Genomic DNA, 15,990 nt, shown 5'->3' on the forward strand with positions numbered 1-15,990 from the left:
GGATGTGGTATTATGATGTGCGAGAGTAATTTTTAGGGGTCAGATATGAAATGTGATGTGCAATGGTGATTTTTAGGGTTCGAAGTAGTTGTCATGGGGACCTCTGGGCATTTTTTTTAAAATTGAAGTGTTGAAATGAGTGTCATGAGACCCATGCTTATCTTGGGGACCTCTTTTTGTTGGTCAATATTTTAAGGGAATGCGACATAATCAAAGTAGTTGTCGTGTGGGAACCTCTATTTGCCCTGAGGACATCTTTTCAGTAAATCTTGTATGATCTATACATCTCTTCCCTCTATCTTCTTTTCTTTAATAAAGTCTATGAGAGTGGACCTCCACATCAATTGTTTGTTGTCTTTTGTGAATGTGGTCTCAAAAGTTAATTGTATTTTTTTTCTCCTTGGTTGCAGAAATGGTTTATGATAAGAACTATGTTACTGTCATTATTTGCTATGGTGGGGATTTTGTGATTGGAGATGATGAGTGGGAGTATGAGGGGGGAATGAGGGCACTATCTTTATATATATATATAAAGAATGCATCTTATATTGGATTTGTTCGGGATATAGTGACATGTTTGTCTTGTAAAGTACAAAGGTTGTTGTATTGTGTTCTTGAGAAAGTTTGAGAGATGGTTTCAGAAATTTAGAAGATGATAATAGTTTTAGGAATGTCCTATATCATTATCTTTATGGCGAAGAGGCGAAAGTATACGTTGAGTATAATAGTGATAGTGAGGACAAAGATGATGACGGAGATAGTACCTAAGTAGGAGAAGGATGAGATGGTATTTAAGCTAGTACTGAGGTTAGAATTAAGGAGAGCATGATAGACAGGACAGGGAGGAGAGGGGCGCAGATGATGTTCACCGGAGTGATGGTGACATAGGTAATGTCATAATCATTGAATTAGATTGGAAAGTGGCTGAATCCAGTGATGGTGATGATGACGATGAAGGGTTGCCTGTTGAAAATTTCTTAAGTGATGACAACGACGAGGAGCTTACACAATCAAGGAAAAAACAAAGGGACTTTTTGTTAGATAGATTTACAGCTTTGCAAGTAACTAATGAAGTTCCAAACAAAGACGAAGGCCATGCAGATGCTGGTGTTGCTGGCCAGGAGACTGATTATGAAGAAAGCGTCGAAAATGCTACTTCCCAGGACAAGCTTGAAGAAGATCAAGGAGCTGTGCGTAAAAGGAAAAGTAAGTTTCCTTCCTATGATCCATCCGTTGCCTCTCCTACTTTGTCAGAAGGTATGAAATTTCAAGATACGAAACAATTTAGGGAAGCTATACTGAAGAACCTCATTGCTGCACAAAGAAATATTGACTTTATTAGAAACACTAAGAACTTTGTAAGAGCTAGGTGTTCACAGCAAAATTGTTCATGGAAGATCTACAGTGCATTTGTTAGGAGTAGTTGGTCTTTTTAGATTAGAGCCTACCAAAAGGAACATACATGTTCCATTAATTTTCAAAACAAAAAGGTAACAAGTGCATAGTTGTTCAAGCACTTCTTCGATTTGATCACGCTGATGCCCGAGATGAAAGGTACTAACTTTAGGATGCTAGTGAGGGAGCATGTAGGCATCAATGTATCCAGGAATTAGTGCAAAAGATCAAAGCAAAAGTGATGAGGATACTTATTAGACAATATGACAAGGAATATGGGCAAGTGTGGGATTATACTTGGGAGTGTAGGCTGCAAAACCCTTCAAGTAGAGTGTGTATAGAGGTGGTGGAGAGGCCACTTCTGAATAGTGGGACCAAGTTTGATACGTTCTATGTGTGCTTCGAAGCATGCGGACGAGGATTTTTAGCTAGTTGTAGACGGATTATAGGATTGGACGGCTATTTCTTGAAGGGCTTATGCAAGGGAGAATTGTTGACCGCCATTGGAAGAGATGTGAAAAACCAAATGTTCCCACTAGCTTGGGCTATTGTAAGGATTGAGAACAAGGACAATTGGTCTTAGTTTTTTGAAAAATCTTATGACTAAGTTAAAGATAACAAATGGGGAATGGTGGGCGTTCATGAGTGACCAATTAAAGGTACTGCTTGCTTTTTGAAAAATCTAATCAATTGTTTACTTTATGATATTAACATGTTATTTACTTATATTTCTTACCTTGAATTATTGTAGGGATTGGTTTTGACAGTAGCCAAGTTGTCACGCCCCGATCCTCGGGGACGTGCCCATCCTTCTACTTGGTCGATTTTAAAGTGCGATATCCCAAGACTAAGTATCGCCGACCTTTCTTTTTATTACGCATGCGGAAGCAGTTTTAAATCCCCAGACAATAAAACAATGAGATAGAAAAGCAGGCCATATTTTTCTTATTGAAATTCTCTGCCACACTTTTACTAACAGCACAACTCATAGTATATTTACAATACTATTTACAGCAAACAAGTCCCACACCCATCTACACTAAGACAGGGTTCACAAAAGGGATGGGATCTCAATCCACACCCGGGTTATACTCAAGATCCCTCTCTGGATCATCTTCTTCTTCAAAAGTCTTTCTCCCCTTCAGGTTCCTCCTCCTCAGCTTCTCCTCAGGGTCCTGAAATGGTTATTCAATAACCAATGAGACCACGTCTCAGCGAGTCCTTCCCCCTAAGACCCGATTAGTAAACTAATACGCCAAACGGTTGCCTAAGCACAACACGAGTCAGAGGACTTACCTTGGCCTCAGTTCCAACTTGTAATTCAAGGTTAAACACAGATATTCAAACAATTCACGACAACCGATCAAGCACTGGTCAATCGACTTAGTCGATTACATGTCAATCAGACCCTCTCTTGGTCATTCCCACTCATACCATGATCTCCCAGTGGTGTACTCATTCACCAAATCACATGTGTTTCTCGGGCGTCGTTTTCGCCAATGACATACCAATCACCGACACCGTGGGTTCTTTAAGGCGCCGTTTTCACCAGTGATATCCTCGATCACCGAACCACATGTCCTTTCTAAGGCACCGTTTTCGCCAAGGTGACATCGGCTATAGACAACATCGTGAGTTCTTTAAGGCGTCGTTTTCACCAGTGATATTTCCTTAATCACCGAACCACGCTTGTTTATAAGTCATTCACGTGCGTTCTTTAAGGCGCCGTTTTCGCCGGATACTTCCAATCACCGAACCACGTATGTCCAATAATATCGTACTGGATTGGTCTCAACCAATAATGTTCTCGTTAGCTCTCACCATTCTCCCTACTATATAGCCCATCAACGTACTGGCGCTATATACCCATGCTCGGCCATTACCAATCAAATATTCAATAACAAACAATTTAGGACAATTCCTAAAATTCCACAATTAATTCCATTCCACACAACGTAGAACTCAAATAAATAAACAGCACCACGACAATCAACATAAAATTTGGTCGCCGGCCATCCCGGTTGAATTTCCGGAAAAATAATTAATTAAATAATTAATTTCGAAAATTAAATAAATAAATAATAAAAATCCAATTTAGGCCCGTATCGCCTGATTGGAGCCCGAAACGGGTCAGGAAAAAATCCCGAGATGCATTCAATAAATATTAGAGGCTCTCTACTTGCTAATGACTAAATCTAACCACCTAACATGCATCATTAAGTCACTAATTTAATTGTTCTAACATAATCTAACCACCTAATTGCACTTAATTAAATCTAACCAACCCTAAGAATAATTAGCAAACTAATAAAGCATTAGTGAGTAAAACTCACTTGATTAAAAGCGGGGACCGAATCACCGCAACGGCGACGCGACGGCGGCTGAGATCGGGCTTTCGACAACACCGGCAGGCTTGGACCGGGCCTTAAGCTTGGCCCAACAAATCTCAGCCCAACTGAGATTTGTTCTTGCTCTGAAATGGGCTTGCTCTTGGGCTTGGGCCTGCTGAAACTGGACTGAACTAAACGGGCTTTGCTGAATTGGGCTGAAAAATGCTGGACTGATGGGCTCATGAGATTTGCTGGCCCAAAGAAGCTGCTGGTTCTGTTGAAATCAATTCGTGGGCTTCAATGGCCCAACTGCTGGGCTGTTGGACCGAAGACAGAAGCAGCTTCGGTGGCTGAGCTGGGGAAGACGCGGCCACGGATCTGCTTCGTGGAAGACCTCGCGGACGGAGGCAGCTGGCAGGCGGTCTTCTTCGCTGAACGCTGACCAAGCTTGGAGACTTGGACCGAATGATGAAGAGAGCCCACACAGAAGCAGCTTGAACGCGTGGACGGCGAAGCAGCTGTAGCAGTTTTGCTGGTCTTCGATGGATTGCAGTATTGACCGAAGAAGCAGCTGTTGGCGAAGACGTCCGTGGAGGTATAACTGGCGATGGGTGAAAGATGGGAAGAAACGTGGCAAGCTGTTTCGGTAGAGAGAGATGCGGGCATGCGCTCGTGGCCGAGAGATGAAGCGGACAGCTGCAGCTTTGAAGAATTCCTCGTCGATGGAGTCAACACGGCTGCTGCTTCGCTGGCTCAACGAGGAAGCGGTTGCATGGAATGGAGCTGCACGTCAACAACCGGCAGAGGAAATCGCAACTTTGACTGGTGGGCTCCAAGGCGCGGACGTGTGGCGCTGCAGCTTCAACCAAGAAGCAATTTCGGTGGACTCGTGCGGCTTCACTTCGGTCTTCAACTCAGCTGTGTTGACCGAAACAAGAGAGGATGCAGCCAAGTGGCAGCAAAACCAAGCTGCTCGGTGGAGAAGGCGTGCGGATTGTTGGTGGGCGACAAGAGCTAGTGAAGCAGGGCGTTCGTGGAGCTGAGGAAGACACGCGGAGGAGGCTTTGCTGGGCTGGACTTCGACCGAAAGAAATAAAGCAGAAGCTGAGACCGCAGAGTTAAAATGAAGAGGAGCCGTGCGCGAGGAAGAAGATAAGAGAGGGGTGGGCCATCCTCGCCAATTTTCCACAAGAAATATCTTCAACAATCAATCTAGCCAAGATTAACCCTGGGCCCGTTACACCCACACCTCTCACAACTTCCGATTGTTGATTTTTACAGTGAGGAGGGGAGTTACGAATTTGTGCCCATCTCTTCCAATTGGACCGTCACACTCATGCCGAATATCGAATGTGTGCGCGTATTTTCATCTCTCAATCCATATCTCAATTTTGTAACCAAAATTAAATCTCCGGGCAAGGACCTACAAAAGGATTGAATCAATTAAACTTGGCGCGTTTTTAGCGTGACCTACACTGCGGTGACCCGTGGTCGATTTTCTTCAATTTTGGCGGTTAGCAAAAAGCACGAATATGATTGACTTTAGGATAGCAAAAAATTCATGATCGAGTTCTCAAGTCTAATTGCCTTAAAATTCCTAATAATTTCCCCCGAGATAGTCTAGTTATCTCAAGAATGATCGGTTACGAGAATTGACAAAAGAAAATCTGGTTGTGCTGCACATATACAAAAATTCCTAAAAAAGGATAAACTGAATATGATTGACTTTAGGATAGCAAAGCATTGGTGCAAGGTATTCTTCAATGAGGAATTCAAGTGTTATAACATCGACAACAACATATGCGAAGCATTTAATGGGAAGATAATAGATGACAAATGCAAACCAATCATATCGATGCTTAAAGATATACGAGTTATGAGCATGACTCGGCTGCACAAACAAAGAGATGAGGCTGCAAAGTAGACTAGATAATGTGGTCCTCGGATTGCCAAGAAATTGGATGAGAACTTGGCTGCAAGTAGGTATTGTCATCCCATTTGAAATGGGGATGACGGATATGAGATAATGAAGGGTTCCGATAAGTATGTTGCCCATCTAGGTATGAGGAAGTGTTCATGTAGAGCATGGCAATTAAGTGGAATTCCCTATGCACATGCCATATGTGTCATCCAGTTGAAGGGCCACAATGTAGAGGATTACATTGATGATTGATACAAAAAATCAAAATACCTTGCTTCGTACCAGTTCATAATGCAGCCAATCAGAAGTAGCAAGTTCTGCGAGTCAACAGATCATGAAGCACCTTAACCTTTGCTACTAAAGAAGAAAATGGGAAAACCAAAATGAAGATGAAGAATGACGGAGGGTGAGGTCTCAAGTCAGCAAAGAATGAGTAGGATAAGTGTAGAGATGACGTGCTCTTATTACCGCATAGCTGAACACAATACTAAAGGTTGTCAATTGAGAAAGTAACAAGAACAATTGAGGCCAGCTGAAGGGCTTAGTAAAGAGACAATTGAAGAAAGACAAACAGAAGGGTTAAGTGAGTCGACTGTTCTTTAGTCGACAACTAGAATCCCAGTAAGTCATGAAATTTGTGTTTATGTTGCTTTTGGTTTATCATAAATATTTACATAATATCCTATTTGGTTTTGTGTGTAATGTCTTTGTCAAGTTACAAGAATGACACGTAAAGGATTGGCTGAAACCCCTGCTATACTTGAAATTGAAGGGCTTGTTCGAAGAAGGCAAAGGTAAAAGACATATAGTTGAAGGATTGGCCCAAGCAGCTAAACGGCCAGTTCAGTCGACTGTTCTTCAAAAGAGAAAGAAATATCCAATAAATTCAACAATTTGTATTCAGTTTTCCTTTACGTTATTATATGACCCGATATTATATTTATGATGTCTTTTGCCTCTTTCTCAAGTTTGAAGAATACAAGTTGGAGCTCAACTGCCAATTGAAGGGCTACCAAAAGAACCACCACAAGTGTCACCACAAGGCCACCAGAAGAATCACTACAAGGGTCACCACAAGTACCACCAGAAGGGCCAACATAAGGTGTCACTGAAACTAAAGGGCTACATAGAATGACAACTAGAAGAAGGCTATGTGAAAAGGCAGCTACAAAAGGCTATCTAGAAAATGCCCAGCTGAAGAATTGGTCGAAGAAGCCCCGACTGTAGTTGAAGGGCCAAAAGAATGGCCCAAGAAATCACAAGCAAGAAAAAGAGCCAACAAATCACAAGTTCCTGAAAGTAACGCCCCCCTTCAAACAAGAGAGGCACTTGGGAAGAGGTTAAGATAATCTGGCTATGGATTTTATACAGATGAGCGTACTAGAACAATCATTCTGAATGTAAGTTTTATTGGATGCATTTAATTTAATTTATGCTGCAGACTTTTGCTAACAATTTAATTGTCTTTTTGTAGCCTAGGAGAAGTTCATAGGTTCTTATCTCTCAAGATCCAACTCAAAATCAACGGCTACATAAACAAAGAAGAAAACATCAGCTACGCCAACAATAAAGAAGAGCAAAAACCTAGTTGCAAGTCCATTTGAATCAATTTAAGCTCGGACAGTTACAGCTCCTTCTAAATTAATTCAACCTGGGACATTTACAGCTCCCTCTGAATTAGTGCATACTAAGAAGGTTGAAGAAGAAGTTGCACGTCTAGTTAGAAAGAGTGTAATGATTATGAATCAAATGAAAGGCACATCAAAAGGAGCACGAATAGGGGGCGTTGTGTATATTGATTGATTAGATGGGACTTGATAGGATTTGTGCAATTTATGAGTCAGTTTTGTTTATAATAACTTGCTATGAATTGTTTTCTTTTTTTTTTTTTAGTTTGACATTGAGTTTGTGAGACTTAATTTCAATATTAATGGAATGATCTTATTGTTTGTCAAATTCTTTTGTTTTTTGTAAGATGTGGATTCTGATTTTACTTGCTACTGTTGGTGTTAGGTTTATGGTGGTAGCTAAAGTGTTAGTGTGGCTAATGGTGGTGGATGGTGATGCTTGGTGGTAGTGGGTTTGTTGTGGGGGTTTGGTTGAGGGCTCGTGCAGCATTTGGTTCAAGTGTGCAATAAACACATCTTGCACCAAGTGGTGTTGGTGCAAGGCTCAACTTACACCAACACTTTCTGCAGCAGACCCACCACCAACACAATGGCTGCTGGGTGGTGGGTCTATGGTGGTGGTCGGATGCTGGTGTGGTGGCTGGTGATGCCTGGTGGTTGTGGGTTTATGGTGGAGGTTGGGGGCTTATACTACACCTAATGCAAGTGTGTAGTGTGCACATCTTATACTAGGTGTAGTGGTGCAAGCTAATGCAAGGCTTAATTTGCACCAGTACCTTGTGCAGCAACACCACTAGCACGGTAGTGACTGGAGTGCCTAGTGTGGCTAGTAGTGGTAGCTAGTGGCCGATGGTGGTGGCTGGTGCAATTTTTAGAGAAAACCTATAAAAATTGGCACTTAACTGATCACATTTTAAAAAACTTGACACTTAAGTGTTCACTTTTAATTACGAGTAACACTTAAATGATCACTTTAATAATAACTTGACATTTAAGTGATCAATTTTTCATCACGACTAGCACTTAAGTGATCACTAAATACAACTTATGGCACTCGAGTAATCACTCTTGTTTGTCTTGTGTATACGCTAGTTTGTAGCAAAATAGAGAAGCTGATGGTAATTCAACTTATGGCAACTCCATTCAATTCAATATTTGCTGCTGATTTATGTTTTTTTTTTTTTTGTGGTGAAAGGTAATTATATTAAGTTTTAACCAATAATTACAAACAAACGACACCAAAACATACACTCATAATGAACAAAGGCATAATAAGTGGAAGGGTGCCGAAAGGAAAAAAGAAGGCCAACAAGGTAAAAGCTACACGGCATAGTTAGCACAATGGTGGCCACATCCACAAGAAGGACCAAAAACAAAAGAAGGCGACCAGCTAGCCAAACAATGGCAACCCAAGTCCAAAAGCCCCACACAAAACGTCACCGCCCAAAACAGCAACGAACGAGACAAAACGACAGGAATGAGGCCAGCAGCAAAGCACAGTAGTGGACCATCCTACAGCACAACTCCCATTACCGAGAATACTATGGAAGCACTAGAGTAGAATAAAAGATGCATGGGTCAATCCCATAGCTACGTTGAAGCCTCATGTTTCTTGGATTGTCCTTTTCATTTGTGAAAGTTAAGGCCTTATCCTTAACCACTTTAATAAGGTGATTCTTCACGGCCGGAACCGTCAAGGTATGGTTTCTAAACAGAATCCCATTCCTGTATTTCCAAATAAGGTGGCAAAGAGCACCAAAAGAGAACCGGGTGATTGAGTGATAAAAGTCCTTACCATAATGGAACTTCATAGCCCAGCAAAGATCGTCAGCTCAAGTCTCATTCCACCAAGGAAGGTTGCATCTAGTAGCCCAAATGAAGGCAAAATTAGCTGTAATGCTACATCCAAAAAACAGATGATGAATAGAATCCGGCGTTAATTTGCAAAAGGCGCAAACCGCATCCCCAATCCTACCATAAGATAAAAGCAAAGCCTGAGTAGGAAGATGGTTCTTAGTAATAAGCCAAAGATTGAACTGATATCTAGGAGCTATAGCATTGTTCCAGATCAATGGAGCCCAATTAACCCAAGACTTCTTTTCTGATGAAGTGCCACGCCGAAGCAATCGTGAATAAACCAAACACTCTTCCATGCCAAGTAAAGCGATTTGGTACCTAAGAAAGAAGAGGAAGGGGTTGCTCCCAAGACTCTAGCACTGCTCGCATGGGCTAACCAGCAGGTGAATAAAGATCAGCCACCATAGCATGTCTGGGTAATCCAGAGCTGTAGATGAAAGAGTCAAAAAATAAGAGGTTGAGGGGGCCTCTTGAGTGCCAATGGTCAAACCAAAAGGAAACGGAACGGCCGTCTCTTATCCTCCAGAGAAAAGATAGCCGAAATTCAGTCCTAAGATGGAGGATACGCTTCCACGCCCAAGAGCAGAAGGTGGGTTGCTTAACCACCCAAAACTCTTCCTTTTCAGGAAGGTCGAATGGATCCACCCACACCACAAAGACTCCTTGTCTGTAAACAAGATCCATATGTGTTTCAGCATCGCTGCCTTATTACAATACCTCAATCTGCAAATGCCTAGCCCTCCTTCCTTCTTTGGAAGGCAAACATCATCCCAGGAAACCTCAGTCTGCAAATGCCTAGCCCTCCTTCCAATAAAGACGACCAGCAAAGGAGATGAAGTGCTGGGTCCACAACTAGACTCTATTGGTTATGCAATCAACAAGGGAGATGCAATCCACCTTGCTAAGTCGGGAAGAGATAATAGGAACACCAAGATAACGCACCGGCAATGTCCCTTCTAGAAAACCAAAAGCAAGGAGAATCTCCCTATGCAAGACTGCCAACCTCCAGCAAGAAAGATCTCACTTTTATTGGAGTTAGGCTTGAGTCCACTCCAAGCAGAGAAGGTATCCAAACCATCCTTTAAGAGTGAGATGGAATCCAAGTCAACTCTGTAAAAGAGAAAAACGTCATCCACAAAGAAGAGGTGTGAAAGACTCAAAGCCTTGCATCTCTAGAAGAACTTGAAACCCAATTGCATGGCCCAAGCACTAAGGATCTCAAAAAGACCTCCATAACTAAGGTGAATAGGTAAGGAGAGATCGGATCCCCTTGGCGAAAGTCACGGCCACTAGGGAAGAACCCATGAAGTTCTCCATTAAAAAAAAAAAAATCGAAAATTTAGGAGTGCAAACACATACCAATGATCCAAACAAAATGATCCCGGAAGCCAAAAGCACGAAGAACTAGCTCAAGAAAGTCCCAGTCCACCGTGTCATAAGCTTTCCGAAAGTCCACCTTGACCGCACACTTGGGCTTGTATGGATCAAGGTGGAAACAAGCAAATAACTCCTAGGCAAGAAGGATGTTGTCTCTAATTCGCCTGCCTTTGACAAAAGTATTTTGATAAAGGCTGATAATATCAGTAAGGACTGTAGCAACTCGGTTAGCTAAAACCTTAATAATGCATTTGTAGATAGTATTACAATAAGCAATAGGCATGTAATCATTAACAAACGTAGCATTAGGAACTTTCAGGATCAACACTAGGATGGTATTGTTGATATCCTTGAAAAGTCTCCCCGTGGTAAGGAAATCCTTGACCGCTTCAATGACCAATGGCCCTACCATTTCCCAATTATGCTTGAAGAACTTGACACCAAAGCCATCTAGCCATGGGGCCTTCCCCCGAGCAAGGGAGAACAAAGTTTCTTGAATCTCCGTAATCAGAGAAAGGACGAGAGAAAAAACTGACATGTTCCTCACTGAGAGGGCACCATATGACCTCCTGAAGATCCAGCAAGGAGGGGCTGGAAGACAGGGGACACAGTGCCAATAGCTCTTGAAAATGAGAGACGAATGTATGCTACACCAAGCTCGAATTTGATATTAAAACACCAGAAGAATCCATAACAAAAAGAATCTTGTTCCTCAACTATCTCCTAATAACGGAATGGTGAAAAAATTTGGTATTCCGGTTACCTTCCTTGAGCCACCTGATCCTGGACTTCTGCCTGAAGAAGGACTCCTCCTGATTCCTCAACTCCAGAAAAGTCCTCCGATGAGTCTTCTCCAAATCTACAAGAAGCTCACTAGTCGGATCCTGCCGAAGGCCAACCTGGGCAAATCTAAGAGCATCCCTCATAGCTGTAACCCTCTCGGAGATATTAGAGAAAGACTCTCTATTGAGTTGCTTCAAACGGCCTTTAAGGGCCTTCAACTTACTCACCGGCATGTACATAGGAACCCCTTTACCCGGACTCTCCCAAACTTGTGAGACAGTGCTGTGGAAGGTCGGGTGCTTAGTCCAGAAATCAAAGAACTTAAAAAATTTCCTTGAGAACACCGGCCGCATCACTCTAACCACCATAGGAGTGTGGTCAGAAATGCCAGGTGCAAGAAAAGACGCTTCCAAATAAGAGAACTCATGGCTCCATTTAGCATTCACAAGTAGTCGATCAATCTTCCTAGCCTTGCGGTTAACCCCCGAGAAAGTAGACCAAGTAAAGCAAAAGCCAACATACCTCAAGTCCTCTAACTCAGATTGAATCAAACAATGATTGAAATCATCAAAGCAAGGAATCCAAGTGTCAGAGCTACCAATCCGATCAGAGAGATCCTTGATAGCATTGAAATCACCCGCCATTAGCTAAGCCACATCCTGGCATAAAACACTCCTTTGAATAAGATCATCCCATAACGGCCTTCTAGTTACAAAAGTATGTTCCAGCATGTACCACCGAGACACAGCAGCAAATACCAGACATGAGAAACTTCAAACTACCATGAATTGCCTGGCTATTGGAAGAAATCATTTCAAAATTCACCAAAAAATAGTTCCAGCCAATCCAAATCCTACCCCTATGAGAGAAATCATAGTTGGCCACCCAATTCCAACCCGACAACAGCCTGGCGGAGATGGAGTCAAATCAAGAATCCTGGACTTTGGTTTCCAACAAACCGATTAGACAAAACCTATTAGATGACACGAGGCTCCTAACTTCTGCTTGCCTCAGGGGGTCAAGAAGACCTCTCACGTTCCAAATACCAATATACATATATATAAAAATATATAGATAAAATAAAAAAAAAAAACAAAGGGAGGAACGGAGGACCTACCTCTCGCCTATTCGGCTTTCGCCATGAGGCCGCCAAAGCAGCTGAAGTTGCAACAGTAGGGGGCCTGGATCAAGGGCCATAAGCTGCTGTTTATGTTTATATTTAGTTCAAGTAAAAAAGCTATCACAACACATTGACCCAATACACATATCATTGCTATTTTATATTCAAGAACAAGTAAAAATATAGTACAAGTAGCATATAATTCACCCATTCCTTTTCCTTGACTTCCCCACAAATACAAGTAACCCACAATACATATGACAGCACAAACAACAACAAAGCCACAACAATCTTGTGAAATAACACAAACTTTTTCTCATCTTCCAAAAAGAAAAAATTTGTCCACTCATTTTTAATTATGGCAGTCGGAGAAACTTTTTCTCATCTTCAAGTGCTTTACATTTCATCATAAAGTAGGATAGACAACAAAATAACACCATAATAAACGCTTGGTAACACTTTCGTTCAATTTTAATCCTTGAAACTTCATTCTTCAAAAGTTTAACCGAAAATACTTGAGCTTGCATTGAGTCAACATTGTCTAAGTTGTCCACAAGTATAGATGGAGATTGATGTCGTTCATTAAGTAGATCCAATATCACCTATGTGGCTCGGTGAGAGAATTTCGCATTGACCCATTTGAAGTATTTGCACTTCGACCCTTCTTTATATCAGGTGCATCCATAAAATCTTCTCCCAGGATTCATTCGAGTCCACGATGTTCTTCTTGGACTCGGTAACCCACAAAAACAGAAACTTTGGCCTTCTCCTTCACTTCCGTGAGAGGAATTTAAGGCACTACCAAGAGTCCTACTCTCCATTTCCAATATTCAACGATGGAATTTTGGGCAAATCGAAATTAGGGTCAGGACTAGGATTCGAGCACTTCAATGGGGATTTTCGCCGATTTAGGGTTTTAAATTTGGGGCAATTTGGGAGACGACGTCATTTTGGCAAAGTCGGGGTTTTATTTTGGTCACCTATGGAAACAGCGTCGTTTTGGGTGAGTTAGAGCTATCAACAATGCATCATTAAGCCATAATCTCGTCGTCAAACCTCACCATATCACCAAAAATATCCTCAATTATTCATATCATTCATCTAAACAATAGATTGCAACCTAAAGCTTGAATCCTAGCCCCGATCGTCTATTGCGATCTCGCCACTTTTGAACTTTAAGTAATTGACTAGAATAGCTCCTTGAAGATCTAAATCGCATATGAAACTTCGAGTTAGAATCAAGTGTGAAGTTGTAAACTAAGAACAATAGATTGAGTTTCTAAGGTTTAGGTGAAGATTGGTTCAAATCTAGCCGAGATTAAGTCACGGATGACTCGAAGAATGGCTAAGTCTCACGATCGCATGACTTCGAGGGGTTGAGGAAGTCACCGGACAACCAGAACAAGCTGTTGAACTACCAGACGATTGATCGATGTACAAGCCGATCTTCGATCCATGAGCTTGAAGCAATCGATCGGGAGCCTATTAGTGAGGGGGATGAACGGCGAGCTTTACGAACATCAAGGAAAGAGTCTAGTGGTGGTCAATGGTGGGCTGGCTTGCCAAAATAAAGTCGGCGATACAGCGTGGCTAAGGAGCTGAGAGAGAGATTTCCGCGAGAGAGAGAGCGAGAGAGAGATTCTGAAAATGTGCAACCCCCTTTTGAAAAATGAAGAGAAAAACCTTATATAGTCCTCCTTAAATTCAATCTCAACTATTGATGTGGGATTTAATCTTAAGGGATAAGATCAAAATGCTTTATGGTTAAATAAGTTTATGATTGGCTGAAATTTTATTCACTTAGATTAGTGACATGGCATATCTAATGTTTGAGAAGTATCCTCTAACGAACGGCCGAGATCAAATCCTCAAAAAAATTATCAAAGGGCATTTTGTTCATTTTTGCCCCAAAAGAGAAATTCATAACTTCAATAAACTATGGGCATGGGAAGGTCGGCCATGAGCTGGGCCAGCTAGGAATGGTCATCAACCACCAGAACACCACTAGAAAATGGCCGCCTGTTGGAGGTCGATCGAATCGGTCTGAATCGGTTCTGATTGGTTCAGCTAGCCTTGGTCGATTTTGGCTGGTTCTGTCCAAAGTTTTGTGTAATTTGGGCCCCATAAAGAATTTCCATCCAATTAGAAGGGAAACGATTCAAATTTCATCAATTTAAACCAATTAAATCCTTCAAAAAATATCTTAAAGAATCAAATCGGTCTAATTATCTCAAAAATATCAAAATTTATGCACAGATTTAGTGGGTACATGAACTCAGACCTTCCGAACAATTAACGTAATTTTTGCAATTCCCACACTTAATTGACAAATTGATTGAAATTGAATGCAATTAATATTACACAATAGCGATAGATGCAATTAATTGCACTAAATGTGGCCTAACTATTGATACATGATTTTTAGTCTGTGTCACAAATGGTAAAATATCGATATTAGGGTTTTCGATTATGACGAAACTCTTTTCTCGTGCAAAAAGTGTCATTTTTCATTTCTTTTTCATTGGCCTTTCATTTGTGGATGATCTTCTAGCCACTTTCAATAATTAAAAAAAAAATCAAATAGTTGACTTTTTGGTCAATTCTTTAACCAATAGTCAATCTCAGGTCAAATTTTGGCATTTTGCAAAGTTTGGGAACACCTAGAATGCCAAAACTTGGCACGGGGGGACACTTAAGTGCCAAAACTTCAAAAAGGTACACTTAAGTGCCAGTTTCGAAGTTAAATGGAACACTTAGGTGCCACTCCGGCTAAAATCAAAATGGCTGACGTGACAATTTTCCGGGGAGTTTGGTCGAAAACGGCATCGTTTTGCACGTTGACGTGGCGATTAAATGCAAAAACGACGCCGTTTCGTGTCTTATATGTAAATAATAATATAAAAATTAATTAAACTTAATTTAAACTTAATTTTATTTAAAATATTCTAAAAATCAAAAAACTTAAAATTAAAAAGAAAGGGGGGCCGAGGGCTAAGCCATCGCCGCCGCCGCCGCCTCCCCCGCCGCCGGAAGGGCGGCAACGGAGGGGGAGGGCGGCCGAGGGCCGGGTGGCGAGGGGCCACGAGCCCTCACCCTCGCCGCGATCCTCGCCCCAAATCTGAGCGAGGGCTGCGGGCCCTCGCCGCCTCCCGCCATCGGCCGGGAAGGGCCGGCGACGGAGGGGGAGGGTCATTTGGGGTCAACGAGCCTTAGCCAAGGGGCCGGGGTCGGCGACCCCGAGGTCAACCCTCCCCGCCGCCGGCCCTTCCCGGCGACAACGAGGGCTCAACCCTCCCCCACCATTGCCGGAAGGGCGGCAACAGAGGGGGAGGGTCGGCCCAGTCGTCGGCCCTCAACCGACCGGTGGCGAGGGCCGCGAGCCCTCGCCGGATCGCGGCGAAGGCCGCAACCCTCACCCTAAATCTAGCGAGGGCTGCAGCCCTCGCCGCCTCCCCGCCATCACCGGGAAGGGCCGATGACAAAGGGGGAGGGTCAATTGGGGTCAACGAGCCTTGGCCGGCCGGGGTCGCCAAGCCTTAGCCGGGGGCCGGGGTCGCCAAGCCTTGGCCACGGCCGGGG

This window comes from Eucalyptus grandis, chromosome 1 (genome assembly GCF_016545825.1).
Source record: "Eucalyptus grandis isolate ANBG69807.140 chromosome 1, ASM1654582v1, whole genome shotgun sequence".
Taxonomy (NCBI): domain Eukaryota; kingdom Viridiplantae; phylum Streptophyta; class Magnoliopsida; order Myrtales; family Myrtaceae; genus Eucalyptus; species Eucalyptus grandis.